The sequence below is a fragment of the Lactuca virosa genome, chromosome 5 (assembly GCF_052849685.1).
Source record: "Lactuca virosa cultivar CGN04683 chromosome 5, Lactuca_virosa_CGN04683_v6, whole genome shotgun sequence".
In the NCBI taxonomy this organism is placed as follows: Eukaryota; Viridiplantae; Streptophyta; class Magnoliopsida; order Asterales; family Asteraceae; genus Lactuca; species Lactuca virosa.
The window spans coordinates 337,908,433-337,935,538 of record NC_136430.1 but is presented as its reverse complement, the minus strand read 5'-3'; the positions used below and the strand labels follow the sequence as shown (position 1 = coordinate 337,935,538).

At 38.1% G+C, this 27,106-nt stretch overlaps 1 pseudogene; it reads right to left on the bottom strand.

Moving 5' to 3' along the window:
- Positions 1–2,830: 2,830 nt before the first annotated feature.
- Positions 2,831–26,538, bottom strand: LOC145113292 (ATPase 9, plasma membrane-type-like; annotated as a pseudogene).
- Between the last annotated feature and the right edge of the window lie 568 nt (positions 26,539–27,106).

Sequence of the window (27,106 nt, the reverse complement as noted above, 5' to 3'; positions counted from 1 at the left end):
AACATAATATTATAAATTAGGGAATTGTTACTTAGGTAATGTAATCCAAACACAATTTTACCGTATCACAGTCTGTCCAAACTGGATAAACGGATCTGTCATCCATATCACTCCTATCAAATGCATCAGTGTTAAAAGCTGACGACACCAACGTCCACCGAGCATCATCCTCTCTACGCTCTATCAGCAATGAGATCCACATCATGATGTGCCGAAAATAAAAAAAAGTTGCAGTAAAGTAAGTATTGTTATTATAAGCATCATATGTAGTGAGCATATAATTATGTAACTTACATCGCATTCCAACCAGCCAGAGTGACTATCTGAGTATGAGCACGTCCAAAATTCAATCGTCGCAATACCGGTCAAAAAATGGTGAGCAAATAACATCGAACCATCCCACTTTATATAGATTGTATACGGTAGACTCTAAAAGATTGTCCTACGGTGCTGGTTGTTGGCGTGCACCACCTTTCCTCTTCATTTGTATCCATGGGGACTTATACCATATGAACATAACTTTTTGGGACATAGAACGCCTAAGAGGTGTTGTCGGCGGCGTTTTGTATTCATCCCGCGGAATCTCTTTTTAAACCCGACGATTGAATACGTGGAGATGGTTGCTCAAGGGCGTGATAAACGGTTGTTTGGGTGTGTTTGACCCATAATCATGCTCCCACATATCATTATACTATGTGGTACGAACATCTTGCATGATAAGTGGTTGTGTTGTTCAATAGTGTTTATTTATAAACGATGCAAAAACATAAGGACCATAAAGTTAAATAAAAACTATATGAGAGTGAAATAATTAGCAATGTACCTCCACCCCCTTCGAGGTACCAACATCGTCTTCGGGAGTCTTATTAATAAGTTTTAGAAGCATGGCTAAAGTAGCGTCATGCTTTGCTAAATGCTTATCATGTGACCTCATGTGCTCGCGACATTCACTGATCTCGTTTTCTAATTGACATACCATGTTTTACAAACCAGTAATAATTTGTTCTCTATTTGTTGATGGTTCGGCGAACGACAGTGGTGGTGGTGGCAGGTGAGATGGAAAATCTATCTGTGCCTTCTTATGTTGAGGCTCATAGGTAGGGGAGCGTTTGAGTGATGGTGTTAGGGAATGTGCCCTGTGAACTTCTATGTCGGGAAAATCAGGGCAATTAATCCATGCTCAGCTAACTATCCACCATTCAGCTCGGCACTTAGCTTCTGTTGACTCCAACTTTTGTACAAGTCTGCCATCCTGCTAACAATATTACAAAACTATAAATGAACATAAATTATACATATAAAAGAAAATCTTAAAATATATAAGTAACCATACATCGTCAATTTTTATAAACTGGTTGCACTGAGTCTTCTGTAAAGGCCTCCATTTCGACCATGCAACAGCCCGAGGGATCACATTCTCTTATCGGGTACCAAACAAACTGCTTACGGGAAAAGTTTCAAGAATCCATATATGAAAAATAATTTATTAGAATGCTAGCAAACAAAAATAAATAAATTGTTAATCATGTACTTACCTTGAAAGCGTATAAAAATCCGTTTAGGGTGTAGGTCATTTTTTAAGGTTGTTTCTCTTTCGGTTCCACTAGATGTATATGCGTGTTAACCTTATTGAATACAGTAATTAGTTGTGAGTAAAGTAGATCCCAAATTACCCTCCCTCATGGATATCTGTGACCTAAAAAATTCCCAATTAAATTTCTAAAAATAATAGTGATGATAACTAATTATCCCTAATTATAATCCATAATAAACTAACGACGTGATACCTGCTGAATTCATCAAAGTCGGATACAAAGTTAAATACTCCTCTAAAACAGGTTGTTTACCCAACCGCCTATTGAACCCATTCTTTAACAGATATAAGAGACAGACATAGACCGCATCCTCGTCCGATAAGTGATTAAGAGAATGCTCAAACACATTCTTCACATCATCTAATTTGACGATAACATTCTTCGCGACCATATGAAACATACGGGAACGAAAGGCGACGCCGAAGCCGGACACAGGAAAATAATCTCCAAAAAGAAATTTGGTGACAAAAAAATTTCTTTCTTCCCGAAAGACAACTTGTAACCCCCAATCTCAAAAACCATTTCCTCTACTTCGCATCGGGGGTCTGTGATAACTTCGTGGCAAAATACATAATGTAGAAGCAAAGGATCCCCATCTATATTAAGAATGTCTTACCACCTTTCAAAACATGAATTCTGGAACATAGTCTCACATGTCGGTCTGTCTCTCAATGCCGCAAGAATTTCCTCGCTGATTTTGGGTTACAAGACAATGTAATGGATGCATCAAAAACCTTGTCGTGCTGCAATGAAAAAGATGTTACAAACCAACCCCAGAACAAAAACTGACCAATATTCCGCACTTGTTTGTAGTGTTTCGGACCTGTTCTTTGTCTTCCAGGCGTGTTCATCGCATTTTGGAATGTAAGTTTATGGGGGAAAATGTCACTGTAGTACAATGAACTTATGTGTTTTGTCCGATTTGACCAATTATGTTTTTTTGCGCAATAGGTCATCTAACTTTTACTGTACATGTTAATTAAGTCATTATCGTTAGTTTTTAACCATTCATTCGTTAACCAGTTATCTAAATTACATGAATGACCCCTATGATTTAAATTTCTTTTGTAGTTGGTCCCTTACCATCTATGGCTTCAATTACACGTCCAAAACTGCCACATTTAAGACACTCTGGGGACCAAATTGTAAATTTCTTATCTTCTTCCCCATTAAATCGCCTTCTATATTCCCCATTATATCGCCTTCTGGGACTGTTCGAATCGAATTCCATTTTCTCATCGTTTATTAACAGGAATGAATGGAAGGAAATAAATCTCATCGATCCCTGCACGTGCTTCCTTAACATCTCCAAGCATGTTTACAATACAATCATCGATTTCATCTTGATTCTCGACTCTTGAAGCTCTTGCACCCATTAGAATCATTGTATCCTTGTCACAGTCCTTTACAAAGATCTCAAATAGGGTTTTGTCCACTGTAAGTTTATTCAAAGTGAGAGTTCTGGTTTTTTTTCACTGCAGATAACATCCATCCCTGCCATTTCTTCAATGGTAGTCATTCTCTTGGTAATAGCGCATTGCTCCGATGACTTGTGCGGTCTGATGGCTAAGGGGACTAACAAAACAATTGGCATCGCAATTAGGACTCCATTAATGAGAAGGACCAACAAGTTGTCGATTCCATTTCTCTAAGTTCGTTTCTGGATTGGGTACATCACCACTTTTTCGATGACCAGTCCAATCGCAATCGACAAGATGTAGAAGTTACCAATGGCGGTAAAAATCTAATAAACGATCCCCAAAAAATGATAAGAAAATATATGCTAATTGAGAAAATGGATATTTCTATCAAAATTAGGGTTGAGAAGTTTTACCTTTTGGAAATGGCCGACTTGATTTTTACTATCAACTAAGTGAGCGACTTTTCCGAAGAACGTGTGAACTCTGGTGACAATAACAACGGCTTCAATCTCAACCTGTTTGCAGGTTGAACCAGAGTAGATGTTATCACCTGGATGCTTGGTGACTAGTAATTATTCACCAGTTTTGGGGAAGAAGATAAGAAATTTACACTTTGGTCCCTAGAGTTTCATAAATGTTGCAGTTTCCGTTGTGTAATTGAAACCATAGTCGGTAAGGGACCAACTACAAAAGAAATTTAAATACTAGGGGCCATTTATGTAATTTAGATAATTGGTTAACGAAAGAATGGTTAAAAACTAACGTTAATGTCTTAATTGACATGTATTGTAAAAGTTAGATGACCTATTGCGCAAAAAAAATAAAAAATAAAAAATAAAAAATAAAAAATAAAACATAATTGATCAAATCTGACAAAACACATAAGTTCATTGTGTGACAGTGACATTTACCCCAATTTTATGTTCCAAAACACCGGATTTCGATTTATAGTGACATAACATATTCAAGTACACTAGTTTTGGGTTGGTCGTAATGCAATGACATCTTATATTGCAACTCCGGAATGTTTTCAGTTCATTTCGGAGGTGTTCTTCGAATTTTGGAATTCAATATTTGTTCCGAAACAGTATTTTTCGGTGAATAATCACATTATACAAACAACTAAACTAGGTTTGGGTTCGTCCTAATGCAATGACATCTTCTATTGCAACTCCGGAACGTTGTCAATTAATTCTGAAGGATAAACATAAATCTTATGTTGGAGTAAAGAATTTAGCGGTAAAACAACCCGGTCATAGCAATCGACTTCCATACCAGAGTGGCGTGTCGGAGATCAGAATTAGTATCAGTGAGTCAGAGTGGCATGGTAGAGATCGGAATCAGAATCGGAGAGTCGGAATCGGAAGCGAAAGCGCGTGTCGGAGATCGGATTCGGAAAGTCGGAGCGGGATCCGGAAAGAAGTCGAGGTCCGATTTTTTTGTAATATATTTTGGAATTTGAATTTTGAATCCGAGATCTGGAATATGTGCGGATAGTCCGGAATTGTTCTGGAACAAACCATTCTGGAGGAAATGCAATGGGTCGGCCCACCAGAAAAAGAGTCCGGAATTATTTTTGGAACAACTCATTCCAAAAAAATTGTTATTTTGCAAAAGAAAATTTAAATGGGTTATTTTAAAAAAATAAAAAACACACACACACACAAAAAAAATAGTTAGGTTTACTCAATTTCCCAAGAATTTATCTAAAAAACGCTGATAATTTCAAAAGATGATAAATTATATTATGATTTTCTTGAGGAGGAGAGGGTGGATGGGTTGGGTGTGGTAGAGATGATGATAATATGTTTTAAATTGATTAATGATGGTTAAAATAAATAAAAGGTCTAATGACATTTTTGTCTTTGTGAATTGCGAGGAAGCATAAGAAATGTAATATAAAATCTGTCTTTAGCCAAAACATAACCGATTCCTTCATACACAAAATTTAACGGAGTCTAATGAATTACGGTTCATTTGATTTCGTTAATTAAACATAATTTTTATTAAAATTTACATTCAAGTTCCTATAAAAACTTTAAAAAAATCCGTTAATAAATACATATTAGCTTTTTACGAACACCAAAGATATAACATTATCAAATATGAATAACCAAAAATATTTGAAATTTTTGGTGTTCATAACAAGTTAATACATCTTAGTTATCATTGTAAAACGAATGGGAAGGCAAACGGGCGACAAATTGCGCCGCTAAACCGTTTTGTATGGTAAAACCAATTTTTTTAAAGACTGCATCCATACATCTAGGGATATAACATTGTTATGCATGATCTGTTGTACACTACTAAGAAGCTCCACCGCAAAAAAAACGAACGTATTAAATGCAAATGGTATGAAAACGTGTTGATTTTCCATGCATGATTTCTCAAATAAAAATAACTAAATTTTATCACAAAATTATTGTTTTTTTATCAAGATCAAACCTTAGGTAATTTATTAAAATATTCAATTTTACCTAAACCGCCTCAGTTTACAAAAATTATGATAAAAACAAACATTACATTTAAAATCATATCAACGCAAGAACCAGTTTTTTTTTTTTTTTTTTTTTTGCTATAATTATAAATTATACGGGCCCCCTAACATTTACGGTTCTAATTTGGTCTATTCGTTGTACTGAATTTTGGACACAATGTCGCGATGGAGCGTTTTGTACCTAACATAGTTACATGAAAGATTCGCGAGGCCCATGCCCTTAACCATTGTCTTTTTCCCTCTTTATCATTTCTACTGCACACATGTTATTTATTAACAGCTCATTCTTAAATAACATGTGACATATTATTTATAGTTTTAGCTTCCCTCATATTACGGGTTTCTGTTACTAGTGTCGTGTTCTAAGTATTGGGTATGTATTTGCTACTAAGTTATATATTTAAAACTAGGTGTGAGACTCATGTATTATATGAGTTTAATTAAGAAAAATTAAATATGAAATTTTAACAATTTGAAAAAGTTTGAATTTATAAGAAAAATGAGAAAAATTTTAAATTATTAAAATTAGTAAGGATTTAATGTATTGAATACATTACATATACAAACCCTTTCTAATAAATACCTTACATATATATTACCTTACATATTAAATGTGGAATTTTAATTTAATAAAATGAAAATTACAATAAAATAACAAGTGGAAAATAGAAAATTTGAAAATTCTAGAAAATGTCATGTGTCCAAATGAAGGAGAATGAGACATGTGGCAAAAAACCTTCATTTATTAGAGTAGATTTGAGAAATGTGTATAAAGATTGTACATGTTTACAAACATGACCAAACTTAGAGGACGTTGTGAGCACGGTTTGTAACATTTTTAAATCGAATATTTATTAATCTCAATAAAAATTGACTTTCAAAATTATTTGTTCATGCAAAATGCTATCATATTTTGCCATATAGGATCATATTATGCTCAATGATGTGGTTATTTCGTTAAAAAAAGTCTTAATTATTTATAATGGGAATTATTAATAAAACAATTACATAAGCTATAAAATTAAATGTAATTTATGATATTTTGTAATAAATAATAGAGATTGATCATTTTACTAATAACACAACACCCCCTCACTTTGGCAAACATGGACACATTGCCCACAAATATCATATAACTAGACGAATATTTATACGTAGACTAAAATTATATTAGTAAATTTTATCAAATACATGTTAGAAATAATTAATTTATTTAAGTACCTATGAAATAATGATTTCTAAATTGAGTTGACGTATAAAAGCGTAACGATTTTGAACCATATTATAAGATAAATATTTATTATAATAATATCATTCAATGACCTTTATTAGTACTTATTTACTAGTATTTATGTATGAATAAAACTAAATGTGGTTCTCGATTTAATATTGTTTTTAAAAAATATTGGCATAAAAACCCTTAAGTATATTAAAAATGCAAAAATATGGCATCTATTTGTTATTTTGATATACAATTTTTTTCTTTGATTATATGGTTTAAAACATAAAATATTTTTTCAAAAGTATAAATACATATTTTAGATATTTAGAGGTATAGATACATTTTCATAAGTATATATAGACATATTTTTATTGTTTTTTAGAATATAAATACATTTTTAGAAATATAATATGTTTCTAGAAGTATAAATATGTATTTACGTATATCAATAAAAAATAAGTTTATATGAAAAACAAATATACTTCTAAAAACGTGTGTGTCTATATATATATATATATATATATATATATATATATATATATATATATATATATATATATATATACTTCTAAAAAGCATATTGATATTTTTAAAATTTTATTTATACTTCTAAAAAATATATAAAACTTATAAATGCGTATTTATACTTCTAAAATATTTTTACGAATATATGTAATATGAAAAAAATATGATAAAAACGTAAAAAAAAAACATAAAATCAAGGATTTTCTTGCAAATTTTATATCATGGTAAAGTGGAAACTAGTGATAGCATGTAACATTGGTAAATGTAGAAAAAAAAACTTACAGAGTTATAGTTTTAATGCATACAAAATAATGTTAGCTGTAAACGATATTTTAAAAAAAATTAACAATTTTTATGTCAATATCCCTATTTTTAATGTTAAGATTAATTAGTTTATAATTTATTTATTTTGATGTTTTTGATTTCGATTATGATAAATTTTCAAAATGTCAACCATTGTTTGTATGGTAACGTAATGTAAATTATAAATTTATTATACTTTTAATTGTTGTTGTTGATGTTGCTGTTGCTGTTGCTGTTGTTGTTGTTGCTGTTGTTGTTGGGTATCATAAATTATATAGTTATGTTTGAGTTAGTATGTGAAAGGGTTTCGTAGTTTTTATATTTTAGTCTTCACTTGTATATGTGAGACACTTTGTCTGTTCTCGTAGTTTTTGTACTTAGGCTTCACAGCTTTGGTCAGTTAGTTATTTTGCAGGTTATCTTAGCTTAGGTTTCGTGATCTCTTTGGTCATGCCCTAACCGACTTCCTTGTATGTCCTATATAAGGGTCGTTAGTTAGAGATAGAGGGTATCATTTTGGAAATTGTTCTTACGTCATTGTAATTGAGCGCTTTTACCCTCTAATGAAATTCACATCTTCTTTAGATCTTGTGTTCTTTCAATATCAAATTTGTACCATGATTTCATTCTTAGAGAATCTTACGATCCCACAAGTGCTATCAAAGTAGGAATTTCTACGAGCTCGTTTTCAAATCTCAAAATATGTTTGTGCTCATTGAATGTTCATCGATTTTTCTAAGATCTATATCATATTTTGCAATTTAATTGCAATTTGATCTAAAATTATTTGTTCAAATTGCTTTATTCGATTCGAAATCTGTTTTTGCTCACTGATTTCATTCTTACTCGCATTTTCATTTGAAATCATGTCTAAGGACGATATTCACTCAATTTCATTCAATTTATCAAGTAGCATTGGATCATCAACTCGTATTTCAACTCCGTTTCCTAAAGACCATGACGTTTGGGTTTCACACTTCAAAGATTATGTTTCTAGAATTTAAAGACAAGGACAATACATTTGGAAGTTAATTATCAAAGGAGCTCACAAATGCACAAAGACGAAGGAGCATGTCCTTAATATTGTTGATTATGTTGATCTCTACGAGAAGTACAAGGATCTCACTACTAAATAAAATGAGAAGATTAAAGGCGATTTGAGAACCAAAGGAGATCTACGATTTACAATTCGATCAGATACTTTTAGACTTGCAAGCTCTTTGCCAACGCTCATGATATCTGTTAAAAACTGAAGGAACTGTACTATGGCAATGCTGATCAAACTCATTCCGTACAAACAACTTTACTCTTAGAGTTTGGATCATTTAGACAAAAATTTGCTGAAATAATTGAACAAGTAGCACGCATGTTCGATCATCTGTTAAGTAGAATGTTGAAGTATGGATTGAAAAGATAAATAATAGGAGAAAAAGTGGCATTCATGAATAACTTGCGATCAAAATGGAAGATGATCACTTCAATTGTGAAAGCACATGAACAATTTAAGAACTACTCCTTGGCTCAAGTTGTTGGTATTCTAAAATGTAACATCCGTTTTCTTGGATGAATCGAATTAGGATTTCAGAGGGTCAAAAGGTTAGATTTTGGAGAAAAATGGGTCCTCACGACGTGAGGCATGGAGGCTCACGACGTGAGGAGGGCCGCATGAAGATTCCTTTCGGGACTGAGCTCACAACGTGAGCAATAAGAGCTCACGACGTGAGGATCGCTGCAGCCCAATCCCACAAAGATTTATGGTTTCCCACGTATTTAAGCCCATTTAACTCGGTTTTAGGGTTCATTTCTCAGCCTCCACCTTCCCTTAACTCAGAAAAACCCTAACCCTAATCCATCTTGGTGATTTTAGATCCATTTTAGTGTTTTGGTGGCTAGAAGAAAAGGATAAGAGGTTCTAGAGTGCTGGTTCAACAAAGAGGCTTTATCATCATCATCTTGTGCACATTTTAGACCATTGTAAGTGTCCAAGATCCAATCTTTATGAGCTCAAATTGATATATCTAAGTTCTAAGCTCCTATTTGCATATTTATGTGGGATTGCATGCTTGGGATCCATAAAGTTAGGCAACTTTATGGATTAATGAGTCATTCTCTATTATTTAGTCTTATGGATTTGAAGTGTGGTTAAAATTTATGAATCTTGTTTGAGTTTAGGGCCATTGATTGTCATTTTGACCTATGATGAATTTAGGACATGCTTGGGGCATGCATGTCCATCAAGTAATCGTTTTTATTGGCCTTTGGAGTCCTTGTTAGCTTCTCAAAGAAGTAGGATTGAAGGCTTAATGGATTAAGGACTTAAAAGTTGGGTTTATAGCCTCAGACTGTTCTCACGACGTGAGACACAAGGTCTCATGACGTGAGAAGCGTTTGGTCCCGTTTCTGGTCATCTGCCTGGGGCTCACAACGTGAGGGCAGTCCCGTTGGCTTTCCTTTGACTGAGTTGGCTAGGTTGAGTCGTGATGAGTTGGGATCTGATTGAGTGAGCTCTTACGACGTGACCAAGGTTGGTTACGATGTGAGATGTGGTTTTTGAGCTTTTGGGCCTTGTTGGGTCCTATTTTTCTATGTGTGGTCTTTTTTGGTGCTTGGGTCCATTTGGAGCTTTAGGTATCTTTTAGGAATTTGGGCCTCCTTAGTTTAGGCCCAAGATGGGTTTCGGGACAATTAGGAAGTTGGGCCATAATGGGCTTCTTATGCTATTGGTGGGCCTCAGATTTTGGGCCAAGTGAGGAAAGTATAAAATGGACTTTTACCCTGAGTGTTGAACAATCGGACTTGGATCCCAGCTATAGGTTGTGGACCAATTATTAATTTGGTAGTATTTTTTGGTGCTAGCGCGTGAGGATTTTCCGGATCGACATTCCATGCTTTTATCTGAGAAATTTGGCAGCTTGAGGTGAGTCTTCCTCACCATGTTTAACGAGTCGAAGGCAGCAATGTCGACCCCGGGTTTATTATGTTAGAGTACTACATGTCTGCGTGACTCTTGCATGTGTATGTGTTCGTATGCTTAGTGGGCGGGGCCTAAAGGTTATTATGTATGCTATTACTTATTATACTTGCATGGGTGTATGCTAGCCAGGCCCGTTATGCGAGTTAGGGAGAGGCCTGTTATACTCAGTGGGCAGGGCCCATTATGCGAGTTAGGAGGGGCCCGTTACACTCATTGGGCAGGGCCCGTTGATTGACATATCTGTATGTCGGGCGGGGCCCGATGACGGTTGGGGCCCATTATGTGTTTGATATGTATGGTATGTGGTATTTTGGGCAACTCACTAAGCTTTGTGCTTACGGTTTTATGGTTATGGTTTCAGGTACTTTCAGTTCGAAAGGGAAGGCCACGGCTTGATCGCAACGCATCCACCCATGTTTCCGCATTGTGATGATTTTGGGATTGTACTTTAATAATTGTTTTCTCATAAAGTACTTTTGAATATTTATAAAAAGGATGTTTATTGTTGACTTAAAATATAATTAATGTTTTGGTTGAATTAAAAATGAAATTTTTACCTCACAATTTTGGATCGTTACAAGTTGGTATCAGAGCCTTGGTTTGAGGGATTCAAACATACTCTCGGGTGTGTCTGAACTCAAACCGAGGGTTTGGTGAAATTTTCATAAAATAAATGTTTTATTAAATTTTCTAATAAAAGAAAGGGGTGGTATGCGTGCAATCGGCCGAGCTCAAGTAAGTGATTTCGAGAATACCATACATGTTGATATGTTATATGATTTGAATGTTTGCATGCTAGGATAAGGCTAGGGATACTTTAAGGAATTGCATGATAGATTGGCCTGATATGTGAGGCCTTGTAGCCTAGGAAGCATGGGATGCTAGATTGGGAAAAATGTATTGGTATCGGGGATTGCTAAGTGTATGCTTTAAGAATTATATACGGTTAGGGTCATATAGCCCTAGAATGATTGATTTGGCCTTATTTCCCATTCCTCGTTTGGTTGTGGTCCTAAGGTAGAGTCTTTTATTTGACAGTCTATTTAATCATATATTGTGTTTAATTTGCATGCATAAGGCAACCGACAGCGAGAGTGGAAGTTCCTAGCATGAGTTGTAGAATGGAAGTTTGAATGTTCTTTGGTTATTATATGGATTAGAGTGTTATTGCATGAATGTTTCTTGCTTTGTTCTTTGTGCTTTGTGGAACTCTTAAGTGATGTGAGTTAGCTATTAAGTGAATATGTCAAGTCACATATGACAAAGGTTGGAAAATCTCAGAGTGACGAATTTAACCCTATTCCGCAACTTTCGTTTGAGTCCAACCATTGTAGGGATGAGTCTTTTACTCGAAGGATTATCTAAGCTTTGTTACATGTGATTGTATTCATGTGGTGGGTAACTGAGATTATGGGGAGTTCTTCAGCAACTGATGGCAGGGTGAGGTCGGAAACCTAGGCAAGCCTAGGAAGTGCTTCAGTGGGTTGGTGACGCTGTTTAGCGAGTATTTGGAGTATCGATTTGAGAAGGTGACTTAGAGGATTCGGGATGATTCTTGCAAAAAGTATGGATAGGTGTGGAAGCTAGTATTGGGCCCGTACTGCTGAAAGCACAGGATCCATACTCGAATCGGGGAGAGTCTTGGAGAATCTAGGAAGCCTGTAGGATGAGGATTCTTGGATATGTTCTAATAATTTGTATGGTCATTTTCAGAATCGTGATGAGCACTCAGGAAGGAGGTTCGGGGTCGGATTCAAGCTCAGGTGCAGGTATTGGGCCGATGGATGAGCTCATGCAGGAGTTCATCTCGTCGGATATTACCCACGGTATTTTGGACTGGACTCCTGTGATCTTGGGTTCGGTCAAGGAGAGGATTTCGGAACTCTTGGATGGTTGTCTTGGGCTTTTCAGACCGAGATTGTAGCAGGGCAGTTGGGGGCCCATCTGGGGCTCAAAGCTTGTGGAGCTCTAGAATCCTTCGGGAAGGAGGATCCTACTGCTAGCACTTGTAATATGGGATCGGAGGTGGGGTATGCATCATGTTTTCAGGAGGACCGATCCCATGATTGGATTGCCACAGTGGTTTCGCGAGATTTACACGAGGAGTTACCCAACATTATTGGTCATGTCACTGATAGATTGATCACCATGTTCGAGGGTCGGATCTTGGCTGCTCAGGCGGTTGATGTGATGGTCGAGGTAGGCGACTGGGGAAGAAGAAGCGGACTCATGGTCCGACTCATCAATCTGAACAGTTGGATGATGCCATGGCTAGTGTGAAGGACCCGAGGGGTTGCAATGTTTGCACGAAGGATGAAGGGGAAAATGAGCGTGTGCGTGGAAAGTCTAATGCAGAAGGTGCGGAAGGAATGGCCACCTCCACCAAGAGTGCACCCTAGAGGTAGAATTGTGTCATCGTTGTCATCAGCCTGACCATATCAGGGCGAATTGCGCACATGTAGTGATTGGGGCAACTCAGGTCCCATCGCAGGTGTCTCGGCAGGAAGGGGATGTCAGGATTTCATCAGATGCTATCTTAGGTATATTATCTTTGATTTCCTCTTGATTATTATTTGTATTTATAGTGCTTTGATATCTTTTTGGGTATGGGTAATTATTATCTCCAGGTTAGTTCTCTGTTTTTCCTGGGTTATATCATCAAGAATTTTTATATGCCATTTTGCATGCCAAGAGTCATTAGTGTGTCGCATCATGCTGGGCGGAATTTAGTTTGTTCGGGTGTCGTTCCGGTTCTTTGATGGGATCAATTCAGGGGTATCATTTGGAAGGTCTATGTTCGGATCAGATAGTTAGTTCTTCAATGATGTCGAAGTTCGGATGGGAAAACATTTGTTCAGGTAGGATCGACAGTTACCGATGGCAGGACCTTTGGGTCCAATTGCTACCGTTGCTAAGGAAGGAGCGGCAATAGGGAGATGAAGATGGCAACCACATGAGTTTGTTTGGTCATTGGAGGTGCCAGGGGAATTTTATTATCGCAAGGGTTGAAGATGGTTAGAATTCAGAGATCCTTCTGAGGATAAGAAGTTGGAATGAAGATTTGCCAAATCAGAGCAAGGGTTATGGCCTTTGTCACCAACGTAAAGGACTTAAGGATTTGGTGTTGTATCATGGGAATCGATTGGGGTTATCAGGCTTGTTGAGAGTTCAAAGCGTATTTATTTGGATTTCAAGAGTTGTGCGATCACTGAGATTGGCTAGTTATGGAACGCTATTATTGGTAAGTGCAGGTCGTCGGTGGTTCGAATTATAAGGAGGTAAGATGAGTTGAGGATCCGTCAAATTTTAGGAGTTGAAAGAGCTTCGATGAATCCAAGTGGGGGAGTATCGTTCAAAATTTCGGGAGTTGGATCAGTTGTGAAACTAGGGTAAGTTCCACATCCCAGTCGGGAGGGGAGACGACTCAAGTGGCCGTCTAGATTGAAGTTGTGTAAGTTGGGAGTCCAGGAAACTTCCAACAGCTGGTTGGCGTCTTATTTGTGATGTATAGCATGCATGTGGATGGATCCAGGTTGAGGGTTGTGTTAGAGCCTCGCTCCCTTTTCTTGTTTGATGAAGGCTTTGGGATTCGAAGCATGACCTGAACACCTGATTGGAATTTAGTTGGATGCGGGTTCGACTCATGATGATTGGGGTTCATATGGTATATGTGTGGTAAGACCGTGGGTGGTAACCATGGCGGGTTTGACGTGTCATAAGACTGTGGGGTGGCCGTAGCGTTCACTGGATTGCCAGATAGTATGGAAGTGTCGTAAGTCTGCGATGGGATGGTGGTATTCACTAGATTGAGATAGATCATCGTTGGAATGGAGGAGGACCAGTTCGTGCCTTGGGCAAGGCGGACATGATTGTCAGAGAGCATCTCTCTGTTATAGGAAGAGGACCATTGGGGTCCGAGGCAAGGTTAGGCATGTGTAGCACTCGATGGGGTGAGACTCGTGGGCGTGGCCCGTAAGTTGGTATAGACTGGGTGAGACCCATGGGCAAGGCCCACATGATTATGGTAGTACAGGTGAGACCTGGTAGAGACCAGTTGGGTCAAGGTAATGGATCATGGTTTTAGTGGGATGTTATGTGGTCAGTGAGTGGCAAGGGGTGATGCATAGGCTAGGGTAGCCTTATCAGTTAGACTCTCAAGAACCTAGTGGCTGAACCAGGTATGAGGCTGGTAGTCTCAGTGGTGGATTGGGGATTTTTATATCCAAGTTTATTGAATGGATGCAGTGAATTAGAATATTTCGGGTGAATGCTAGTGTAATCATTGGATCTCGGGTTTCGAGTTAGGTACCAAGGTGGCTATTGGTCGAGACTCGCATTGGGAATCGTTAGTGAGGCTATGCAAGATATTTATTACAACAATATAGGAATTAAGGAATCTGTATGCCAAGGACATCAATTGGAGGGTTCATGGTCAAAAGGGATGTTTTCAGTTCGGATGGTAGAAAAGGCCCTTGTGATTGTTCTTTGGAATGGTTTTGCCTGTGTGTAGGTCTGGCAAGTCATGGGATTTCAGAATTGTAGCAGTAGCGTATCGTTTCAGCAACAAGGATCAGTCAGTGATTCTATTTTCAGTGGAAACAACTTGTAACATCCCGAAAATCATAGGGTAAAGATTTTATTTTTAATATATATTCAAACATGCATTTATATTTATTCAAACATTTAAAATTATTCCAGAGTAAAACAATTATCAGAGCAAAATCCCAAAATCACGAATTGCGGAAAAACTCGGGTGTACGCGCTGCGATCAAGCCAGACCCTTCCCTTTCGAACTAGAAGTACCTGAAACCATAAACCACAAAATGTAAGCACAAAGTTTAGTGATTTCCCTAAATACCACATACCATACATATCATACATATCCAACATTCAATAGAAAGTACTACGTGCCAACCATAGTCTTGTCATTATGCCACGAGCTGTATCATGGTCTTCCTTACCAGGCCGGGGGCCAAAACCATGTGTCTTACAGACAAGTTCCAGGAGCCACCTCCTGCTCTTCCATGTAAGCATCACAAAGACAACTAGCATACAATCTCCAACTACTTAACTAATTAACTGCCGGAGTTTAGACTCTGGTCTTGCCTACAGATTTCCAGGAGCCGCCTCCTGGTCTTTCATACAAAATTTCAAGGGCCACCCCCTGGTCTTCCTATAATACATTAACCAAATGGGCCGGCATTGGTGCCTTCGACCTATAGAACGTGTGGAGACTCACCTCGAGAGTTGAACGCACGAATAAATCTCTGACCATTGATCCACTAGAATCACCGCGCTATCAAACAAATAACACCGAATTAACAATTGGGTTCCAAACCAAATCCAATAATCCATATATGGGGTAAAAAGACCATTTTACCCCTCTCCTAGTTGGGTCCAAGACTAAGGCCCAGACTCATAATCATAAAGTCCCACAAACCAATGATCATCCAAAGCCCAATAATGGCCCTATTTTCCAAATTGGGCCCAAACCCTTACATGGGTGTTACCCTATATCCCATTAACTTTTCCTAATCGAAAAAACATATTCTCAGTTGGCCCAAAAAATCCCCAAACAGCCAAACCCAAAAAGGTAGCCCAAACCGAAGCTCAAACACTCAATGCCCAATAGACCGAGTACGGGGGGCGTACAAGAAAGTACGTGCAATGTACTCGCTTGGAGGCTTGTACGCTGCGTGTACCTGCTTATACGCCCATCATACTCACCTTATTCAGCCCAAACCTGATTTTCACTTAATCCATTAAGACAAAGCTTTTCAAACCACAGAGATGACCTCCTTGAGCTCGAATACCACGTAAAGTTACTAACTTTACATTCATGCATGACTAAAAGAAGTTCTTAAGCTTAAAAGAGACTTATTGGTTGACTTAATGCATGCATGACTCCATAATACCCATAAAGCTTGCACCTTTATGCTCAAGGATACCAAAACTGTTGGATATAGTGTCTAAGTCCATAACTATATTTGGTATGTACTTGACCCGACCCGGCATGGTCCATTTGGGTTGCACTTCACCCGAACAATTTATGGATAATCGTTTGAGAATAGTATAAGTTATGATTTATTAATATATTATAAGTCCTAATATATTAATATAAAATCATATTATTTAATTAGTATTGATCTATAATTAATTTAGAATTAATTTAGAGATCAAAAGTATGACTAATTAAATATGGGCTCTTGTATTTATATAGTGTGGGCTAATGCTTATTTGGAATGGGCTAGGCTTGCATGGAAAGTCCATGGATACTCCATGGAGCTTTAACCCATGGATCTCATGGAAATGAAAAGACATGGGTATTAGGTTTTACATGGATGTAACCCTAATCCACCACACTATATAAAGGAGGCTTTGGTTCTTGAAATTGCACTAGTTGGTGTGTGTAAACTAAGAGGGCCGATTTCAAGAAGTTTATGACTATTCTCTCAAGTTTCCAAGTTTGTGGTGATTTGTGACTTCCATTTGAGGCATCCACATTATTGGTGCTAGGCTCTCAAACTCCAAGCAATCAACTACTACTACAAGGTAAGTAATTCTACTAGTTTTATTTGATTCAAGTACCCCATGCCATGCTAGTTAGGATAAGAATCTTGGAAAAATAATTATTTGCATGTATCTTAGTCAAACATAGATCCAAGGTTTCTAGGGTTGCATGTACACCATAGGAGTGTTAGAATGCTGAAAACCTATCAGTGGTATCAGAGACTGGTTTGTTTATTTGATACTTGATGCAAAAAAAAAAAACCTTGAAAATCGAAGTTTTGTTCAAAAGCTCGTATCAAAATTTCAAGTTTTGTATATGTACTTACGATTCTTGAAATTTTTGATATGAACATTCATAAACATATGAGTTTAGAAGATCATAGAAATTATGTGCTAATAATTGCTTAGATTAATTCTTGATCTTTATGTGTTTTAATGGAGTTCATAACTAGTTCTTAAGTTATGGATAACCAAAAGTCACATTTATAAATAACCATTAAAAGAGCACATAGGTTACAAAAAATGAAGAGTCTTCATTTTTAATAACCATTAACTCATAAGTTATGAGAAATGAAAAGTTTTGAAAGTTTACAAAACTTTCCCTCAAGTTTTGGAACATGTAAAGTCATATTAAAAACTTTAGTTCCAACCCCTAGAATTTTAAAAGTTAAAATTCAACCCTTATACTTTATAATATTATAAGTTTAATAATATTTATATATGTATAAGATCAAGTCGTCTTACCGCTAGTACGCCTCATTCACGAAGCCGACCTATAAGGGGGGTATAAGGTTGTTACCTATAAAATGGCAACTTAATGGGTGTCCACTCTCACCCACCGCTTCCTTGATCAGTGGAGGGTCGTTAGCCGAACGGGTAGGACAAAGACTTATAAATTCTCATTAAAAGTATAATGATAATACTAAAGTAACTAAACTTTATTGAATTCCCAATCTTAGTTATTTTAGGAAAATGTGAATAAGGTGCTAATCCATGAAATTACACTTTACACTTTGTTTAAGTCGTTAGTGGAGCGTGTGTGGTTAACCGGCACACTAACTTGAACTTAACAAGGTAGGTAAAGGGTGACTTAATGTTTATCATAGTATCGATGGAGCGTGTGTGGTTAACCGGCACATCGATTGAGGGGTAATAAATTAAGGGTACCAAGTAATTTGCATGGTTACTTCACACCTTGTTTTGTGATCCTCGGCATCCCAGTCACAAAACTTGAAGGGCACACTCGAGATTGAAACATGCCATTGAAGAAAGTTCAATGAATCTCAAAGAATCTAGGAGTTTCTAAACCAATTAAAACCTAATTAAATATTTCATTTTTCATGGTGGAAATTGGTGAATCGTCATTCACCTACCTTCAAATATCTTATAGCTTAGATTACGGCATCCCTCTTCTAAGTTATAAAATATTGTGTTGGGTCCTAGCCTTAATATTACATTTGGGTGTTTTGTTAAAGACTATCTCTATATCTAATCTAATCTATTCCCTCTTCTTTTTAGATGTCTTCCAATAACAATGCTTCTGGCTCAAACCCTACTAGCTCCTTCTCTCTCATGAATCTTTGTGGGAGAGTCATCTTTGATGGGTACAACTTTACAGATTGGATCAGAAACATCTGGATGGTCACTCGGTATGAGAACAAAGAATATGTTCTCGACAAGGAGCTGAAGGTACCCGAGCCAACTGCTACTCCTGAAGAGCTTGCTGAATATGAGGTACATGAAAGAGATGCTACAAAAGTGGCATGCATCATGATGGCCACCATGACAACCGAGCTCCAAAAGTCCTATGAGGACTATTATCCTTTTGAGATACACCAGGACTTGATGGACCGCTACCATCAAAGTGCTCGTCAAGAGCGATATGAAATAATCTCCTCCATGATAACAACCCGAATGAAGGATGGTGAACCCATCACGGGCCACATGCAGAAAATGCAAAGGTATGTGGACCGTTTACTGAATGTGAACTTCCCTGAGGAGTTAGCAATAGACATCATTTTGCAGTCCTTGCCATCATGTTATGATCAATTCCACATGACATATCACATGAACAAGGAAGAAGTCACCCTCAGCAAACTTCAAGGACTCTTGAAGACCGCCGAAAGTGGTCTAAAGGGTAAGTCGGTTGTTACTACTCCTACTCCTACTCCAACTGCGGCCAATGTCTTGGCAATCGGGCATGGCAAAGGGAAGAAGAGAAAGAACCCTTCTAAGGGTACCAAGGGTAAGACCCTTGAAGGCTCCTCTTCAAGCAAAACCAAGAAAGGTTTTGTCACTCCTTCTGCTAACCCTAATGAGGCTGAATGCTTCTATTGCCATGAAAAGTCGCACTAGAAGCGAAACTGCCCAAAGTACCAGCAAGATTTGAAGGATGGGAAAGTAAAACCCAACCATGCAGGTATATACACTATATTGTCTAATAACTCACCTCATTCTAAGTCTTGGGTCCTTGATACAGGTTGTGGTATTCACATATGTTGTGATTTGCAGGGACTAAAAAGAAGTGAGAATGTGGAGCAGGGAAAGATAAACTTGATCATGGGAAACAGGAAAGCTTCACCTGTCACCAAGATAGGAGTTTGTTCCTTAGTGCTAAATAGTGGGTTTACATTAGATTTGAATAAATGTTATTATTCGCCAGAAATGGCAAGAAATGTTATTTCCTTTCATGCATTGTATAAACAAGGTTTTACCTTTTATTTTGATAATAATAATGGTAGTATTGATGCTTTCTTTAATAAAGATCTTTATTTTAAAGCATTACCTTGTGATGGCGTGTATGAAACTATATCTGTTGTAGATAATCTAGGAAATAATGTATTGTGTATTAACTCTTCCACTAGCTTAGATAAAGCATCCTTATGGCATTGTCGTCTTGGACATGTAAGCAAGAAACGCATAGGCCAACTCCAAAAGGATGGAGTCTTGGAGTCATTTGACCTAAAGTCAGATGATAGTTGTGAATCTTGTTTGCTTGGTAAAATGACAAAGTCACCTTTTACTGGCACTTGTGCTAGGGGTGAAGGTTTGTTGGACCTCATACACACGGACGTGTGTGGACCCTTCAGAACCGCCACAAGAGATGCTAATCGGTTCTATGTGACTTTTACTGATGATTTTAGTAGATATGGATATGTCTACCTAATCAAGCATAAGTCAGATACCTTTGAGAAATTCAAAGAGTTTAAGCAAGAAGTGGAGAATCAGTTGGGCAGGAACATTAAGATGCTTCGATCCGATCGTGGTAGTGAGTATCTTAGTACTGAGTTCCTTGACTATCTTAAGGAATGTGGGATTGTCTCACAATTGACACCTCCTAGGACACCACAGTTGAATGGTGTAGCTGAGAGGCGCAATCGGACCTTGTTGGACATGGTTCGTTCCATGATGAGTCGAGCTTCACTACCAATCTCATTTTGGGGGTATTCCTTAGAGACTGCCGCCCATATCCTTAATCTAGTCCCTACAAAGAAGGTTGTCAAAACACCTCACGAGGTGTGGACTGGAAAAGTTCCCAATCTAGACCACATCAAGATTTGGGGTTGCGAGGCTTTCGTGAGACGCGAGACTCACGATAATCTCGAACCCCGAAGCGAAAGGTGTATTTTCATCGGCTACCCACAGAAATCCTTTGGTTACATCTTCTACAGACCCAGTGATAATGTGGTCTTTGTAGCAAGAAGAGGATTCTTTCGAGAGAGAGAATTCATGAGCCAAGGAGACAGTGGGAGGCAAATTGACCTTGAGGAAATTCAAGAGTCAAGTGGTGAAGGAACCTCAAACCCTAGCCCTCAACCTGAGGAGGAAACTCCTGTTGAGCCGACTAAAGAATCTATACCTCTGAGGCGTTCCACCAGAGTTAGGAATGCACCTGAGCATTATTATGGTTTTCATATTACTGCAGAAGGTGAGACACTTATCAGTGATAACACACTGGATGAGCCTAACAGCTACACGGAAGCCATGGCAGGCCCTGAGGCTGCTAAATGGAAAGAGGCTATGGATAGCGAGATACAGTCCATGTATGACAATCAAGTTTGGAATTTGGTTGACAATGTACCTGATCGTAAGATAGTTGGGTGCAAATGGATCTTCAAGAAGAAGACCGACATGGATGGTAATGTACACACTTATAAGGCACGACTAGTTGCAAAGGGTTATTCTCAAACTCCGGGAGTTGATTATGATGAGACCTTTTCACCAGTGGCCAAGATTAAGTCTGTTAGGGTTCTATTAGCCATTGCTGCATTTCATGATTATGAAATATGGCAAATGGATGTTAAAACCGCTTTCCTTAATGGAAAGTTGGCTGAAGATGTTTACATGGTTCAGCCAGAGGGTTTTGTCAGTACAGAGTACCCCAGTAGAGTGTGTAAGCTCGAGAAATCCATTTATGGATTAAAACAGGCACCTCGCAGATGGAATCTTTGCTTTGATGAGAAAATCAAAGAATTTGGCTTTTCAAGGAGTGAAGATGAATCTTGTGTCTATATCAAGGCTAGTGGGAGTATAGTCAGCTTTTTGGTACTGTATGTGGATGACATACTACTCATAGGAAATGACATCCCAACCCTGTAGGAAGTAAAGTCCTGGCTTGGGAAGTGTTTCGCTATGAAGGACCTTGGAGAAGCTGCCTATATCCTAGGGATAAGGATTTTGAGAAACAGGAGTAAAAGACTAATTGGACTTAGTCAAAGCACCTATGTGGACAAAGTGTTGAAAAGGTTCAACATGCATAACTCCAAGAAAGGAGAGTTACCCATCCAGAGTAACGCCAGATTGAGTAAGACACAAAGCCCTAGTACTGAGGCTGAGATAGCAGAAATGAGTCGAATACCTTATGCTTCAGCTGTAGGATCGATCATGTATGCTATGACGTGTACTCGACCTGATGTAGCCTTTGCTTTGAGCATGGTTAGCAGGTATCAGGGGAACCCTGGCAAGGCACACTGGACTGCGGTAAAGAATATCCTCAAGTACCTACGGAGGACTAAGGACTGGGTCCTTACCCTTGGTGGCAGTGAGGAATTGAGAGTTGTAGGGTACAGTGATGCTAGCTTTCAGACTGACAGGGATAATTTCCGCTCTCAGTCGGGCTGGGTCTTTACTCTAAACGGAGGGGCAATTACTTGGAAAAGTTCCAAGCAGGAGACAGTGGCTGATTCCACTTGTGAATCAGAGTATATAGTAGCAAGCGAGGCAGCAAAGGAGGCTATATGGCTGAAGAACTTCATCGGAGACCTTGGAGTTGTACCAGCTATAAAGGAGCCAATGGAGATTTTCTGTGACAGCAATAGTGCGGTTGCCGTAGCCAAGGAACCAAGAGATCATGGGAGATCCAGACACATTGACATAAAATATCACTTCATCAGACATCGAATAGAAGAAGGAATCCTCGTGGCAAAGAGGGTATCATCGGATGAGAACCCAGCAGATCCCCTCACAAAGGGACTGACTCGGGCTAAGCATCTCCAGCATGCTCGGAGCATAGGGCTGAAGGATGATATTAGTTTTAGTAGTTAGATAATATTGAAATTTGTAAAATGTAATTGACATTTGATGATAAATAAAAGCTGTTATTTATGAGTAAAGTGTTGCTATCTCTTGTCAATCGTTTACTATTATTTATTTTTGCATGTTTTGACTTCCAGAATAATTATGTTATGGTTTATATCATATTATTCAAACTCTCCACAGTCGGTCATATGTTGGAAGTAGATATGAATCAAGACTGTCATGGGTTGGCTTGTAGAGGTCTAAGATGTTAGACAAAGCGGGGCTACATCACTCATGAGTGCTCATAAGTTCTGAGTATTGGATTCAACCCACACTCACTTGTATCACTTCATGGAATTTATCTCGAGTGATCGTGAGACGGTAATATCATAGAAGTCTTCAAACCTAGAGATATGATTTGTTGCCTATGAGTTGGTTATGCATTGATTGCACGAAAACGCATTGGTAACTCGATGTTATAAACCGTGCTTTTGTGTGTAATTCAACAAGTAGTAGAGCAAACATATGAGTCGAAGTTTATCTGTTCCTTCTAGGATTAGAAGCGATATCTGGGCCCCTCGATGATTTTGTTTTGACCTATGTACCGGGCCCGGTCAGAACTAAATTGATGCGTTCAGTTAAGTTCTATGTCAAACAAATCGGAAATCGGGAAACAAATGATGGACAATAAGCAAGACCATGTTCCATGTATTTGTCCGGCTGATATCTAGAACAGAGGATTATATGATCACTTATCTAAAATGGCGCTTCATAGTTCAACAGAGTTTAAAGAGCTACGATTGCTGATCGGTTCCTGAAGTCATACTTGCAACTATAGTTATTAGACTTATCCAAGTGGGAGACTGTTGGATATAGTGTCTAAGTCCATAACTATATTTGGTATGTACTTGACCCGACCCGGCATGGTCCATTTGGGTTGCACTTCACCCGAACAATTTATGGATAATCGTTTGAGAATAGTATAAGTTATGATTTATTAATATATTATAAGTCCTAATATATTAATATAAAATCATATTATTTAATTAGTATTGATCTATAATTAATTTAGAATTAATTTAGAGATCAAAAGTATGACTAATTAAATATGGGCTCTTGTATTTATATAGTGTGGGCTAATGCTTATTTGGAATGGGCTAGGCTTGCATGGAAAGTCCATGGATACTCCATGGAGCTTTAACCCATGGATCTCATGGAAATGAAAAGACATGGGTATTAGGGTTTACATGGATGTAACCCTAATCCACCACACTATATAAAGGAGGCTTTGGTTCTTGAAATTGCACTAGTTGGTGTGTGTAAACTAAGAGGGCCGATTTCAAGAAGTTTGTGACTATTCTCTCAAGTTTCCAAGTTTGTGGTGATTTGTGACTTCCATTTGAGGCATCCACATTATTGGTGCTAGGCTCTCAAACTCCAAACAATCAACTACTACTACAAGGTAAGTAATTCTACTAGTTTTATTTGATTCAAGTACCCCATGCCATGCTAGTTAGGATAAGAATCTTGGAAAAATAATTATTTGCATGTATCTTAGTCAAACATAGATCCAAGGTTTCTAGGGTTGCATGTACACCATAGGAGTGTTAGAATGCTGAAAACCTATCAAAAACAAACTCAGATCTGAAAGGATGAACCCTTAAACAACGTAACTCGTCTATGATCTTAAAAAGAAGGGCAAAATCTTAATAAACTAGCCATCAAGAGATCTAATCATACACAAACCAAGATGCAAACTTAATACCTCAAAAGCTACCCCACAAGGTGATGATTCTGGATCCAAAGCTTTCCCACCAAGCAAAACAACTTCAAGCTTCTCTTCTTTCCTTCCCAAGGGAAAAAATGAGCATCAAAGCCTCACAATAGCTCAAGAACACCTCCAAGAGGCTACAAGGTTGATTTAGGGTTTTTTGAGTGTGGATGCTGACTTAGAAATGAGGGAAAGGAGCTAATATAAAGCTTTTATAGGGTACAAATACGAAAATTAGGGTTTCTCACTAACCCTCGTACGCCCAACGTACGAGGTCCGATCCCATCTCCGAAGTACGCTAAGCGTACACTCCATTACACATGGTGTAACCCACAACACATCAAATCACCCCACGTATTACCTTGGTACGCCCCGCATACTAAGGTTTGCCCTTAAACCCTAATTCATTCCGAAGGCCATAACTTTCTCCATACAGCTCCGATTCTGACCATCCTTATATCAATGAAAAGGTATCGAGAAGCCCTACAAAATTATCAAATCATACTTGACGTAAAGTTCCCCAAACACAAAATCCAATTTCCATAAAGGCCCGCTGCCAATTTACCAAAATGCCCCTTGACACCAAAACCAATTCCGAATGCCCGAACCATCTACATTTCATCACCCCCGCCCTAATGAGTAATGATTCGAAACTGGGCGTTACAACTCTCCCTCAATTAAATTAGATTTCCTCCTCGAAATCCATCCTTACCTTTCCCATTATGACAACATCCTGAGCAACACAACCACAATCCTGAGAATACCACAACCTTCCCAAGACCACCGAAACCAACCTTAGCAGAACTCATCAAATCTAAAGAAGAAGAAACCTTAAACCCTTGCAGAAACCACCTCTACCTTTCCCAAAACCCGATATCTCGAATTGGTCTGACTTCCCAACAAACCACCCACACTAAACCTTTATCATGCCAAATCCTCAGTGAATACCAGACTGAACAAGACACTTCCAACATTGATTATCTTGATGCTTCCAAAGGAACAAAATCACTAACCATAAACAGCTGCAGAACACTTATACTTGACAGAAGGCTCAGATAATACTTCAGGTAGAAGATTCATCCCTGCAATGGTTAGACTCAAACGAGAACTGCGCAACAGGGTCCAATCAAACACTCTGAGATTATTTAATCCAACTGCGAGCAAAATAGCATATTCCCTGAAGAACAAGTGACTCCACACATGAATCCCAAACCACTGAAACCATTCTGACTCATCTTGCTGCCCCTTAGCTGCTTTCCAAAAGTAGTCGAGACCTCCCTGGTCCGAACCTGTCTGCCAACTACCTGAAACACTGGGTTCCTACCCGATTACTGAGCCAAAACACACATATACACACAGTCGCCCCACGCGACTCTCCGAAAGAAAATATCGACTGGTAATAATTACAGAAACCACCTTGCCACCAAATCCACTACTAAAATAAATGTTATGTGACCCACTATAGTCTCATATCATACCTGGTCTCCAACGACCTACCATTTCCTGATTCCATGCATGTTGTGGCCCTCCCACAATCTTAGGAACGGACTCATCCTGGTCCAATCCATCTGATGAATCCGCGACAAATCAAGGATTTACCACTCCCCCCATTGCTGCACAGGGACCAGTGAATGCTACGGGCCACCCCGCAGTCTTACAAAACTCCCACACTAATTGCCAGCTAGTGAATGCTACGGGCCACCCCGCAGTCTCATAACATTTCTGTTGAAACAATAATTACTAAGATCGATAGATTCTATAGTGTATAACATGAATTAAATGACAAGAATAATGATCAAAATAGTGCCAAATGCTTTGATTATAAAAGCTCTATAAGAGTTCAATGAGAACTTCTCTGTAAGAGCTAGGTAGGGCGACAAAACGATCAACCCTAATTGTTACATGTATGCACATTAAATAGTCTAATCCTAGAACACAAAGCCGTGAATGGACAGGCCCAAATCGGTAAATAAGACTATTCTAGTACATATATTTGAATCAATACATTTAAAACCCAACAATATCCCCCTTTGTGTCAAATAAGGAAGGAGTTCTTCTATTGTTGTCGTCTTTTCTGCACCTTGAATAATTTCGACATTAAATTCAGAAGAGTGTTTCTGACAACTATATACCACTTGATCATATCTGAAAAGCATTTCTGATCAGCAGCATTGTTCGCTTTACAAGCTTCAGTCAATCCCATGATATTGTTCAGAGCGGAAATTGAGTGTAAGTTTTTGTCCAGCAAGAAGAACATACCCCTCTAAACCGTTTGATCATTCTTCCGTTTGTACACCACACTCCAATTGTCTTTTCGGATTTTGCCCAACTTCATCTTGTGGAGATCCTTCGATTCCTCCTTAAATTTCAGAACCGGCTTCTTCTTCAGAACATATGCTATTTCTACATCCATCTTTGCGATCTCATAAATGTAACAAATAAGCATCCTCTTCAGATGGGCTATGATTGGCTCATACTTCTGTTCATCTTTTGACAAAATAAGGAACAAAGAAATCCAATTGTATGGATTCATGCATGGTAAATCAACAAGTGTAAAATCATCTTCAACACGACTTTCTCTCCTGAATCCTTTGAACTTGATGTTTTTGAAGTTTTCAGTCGGAAAAGGAGCATAAACCTTCATAGCAACAATCTTCTACAAAATCCATGTTTTGAATTGAGGCTTTCCATACTTAAGATAGAAGGAGAAGAGCATATGATTAACATCATAATCCGAGAGTGGTGCCTTCTCAATCTTCTCGAAGCATCTG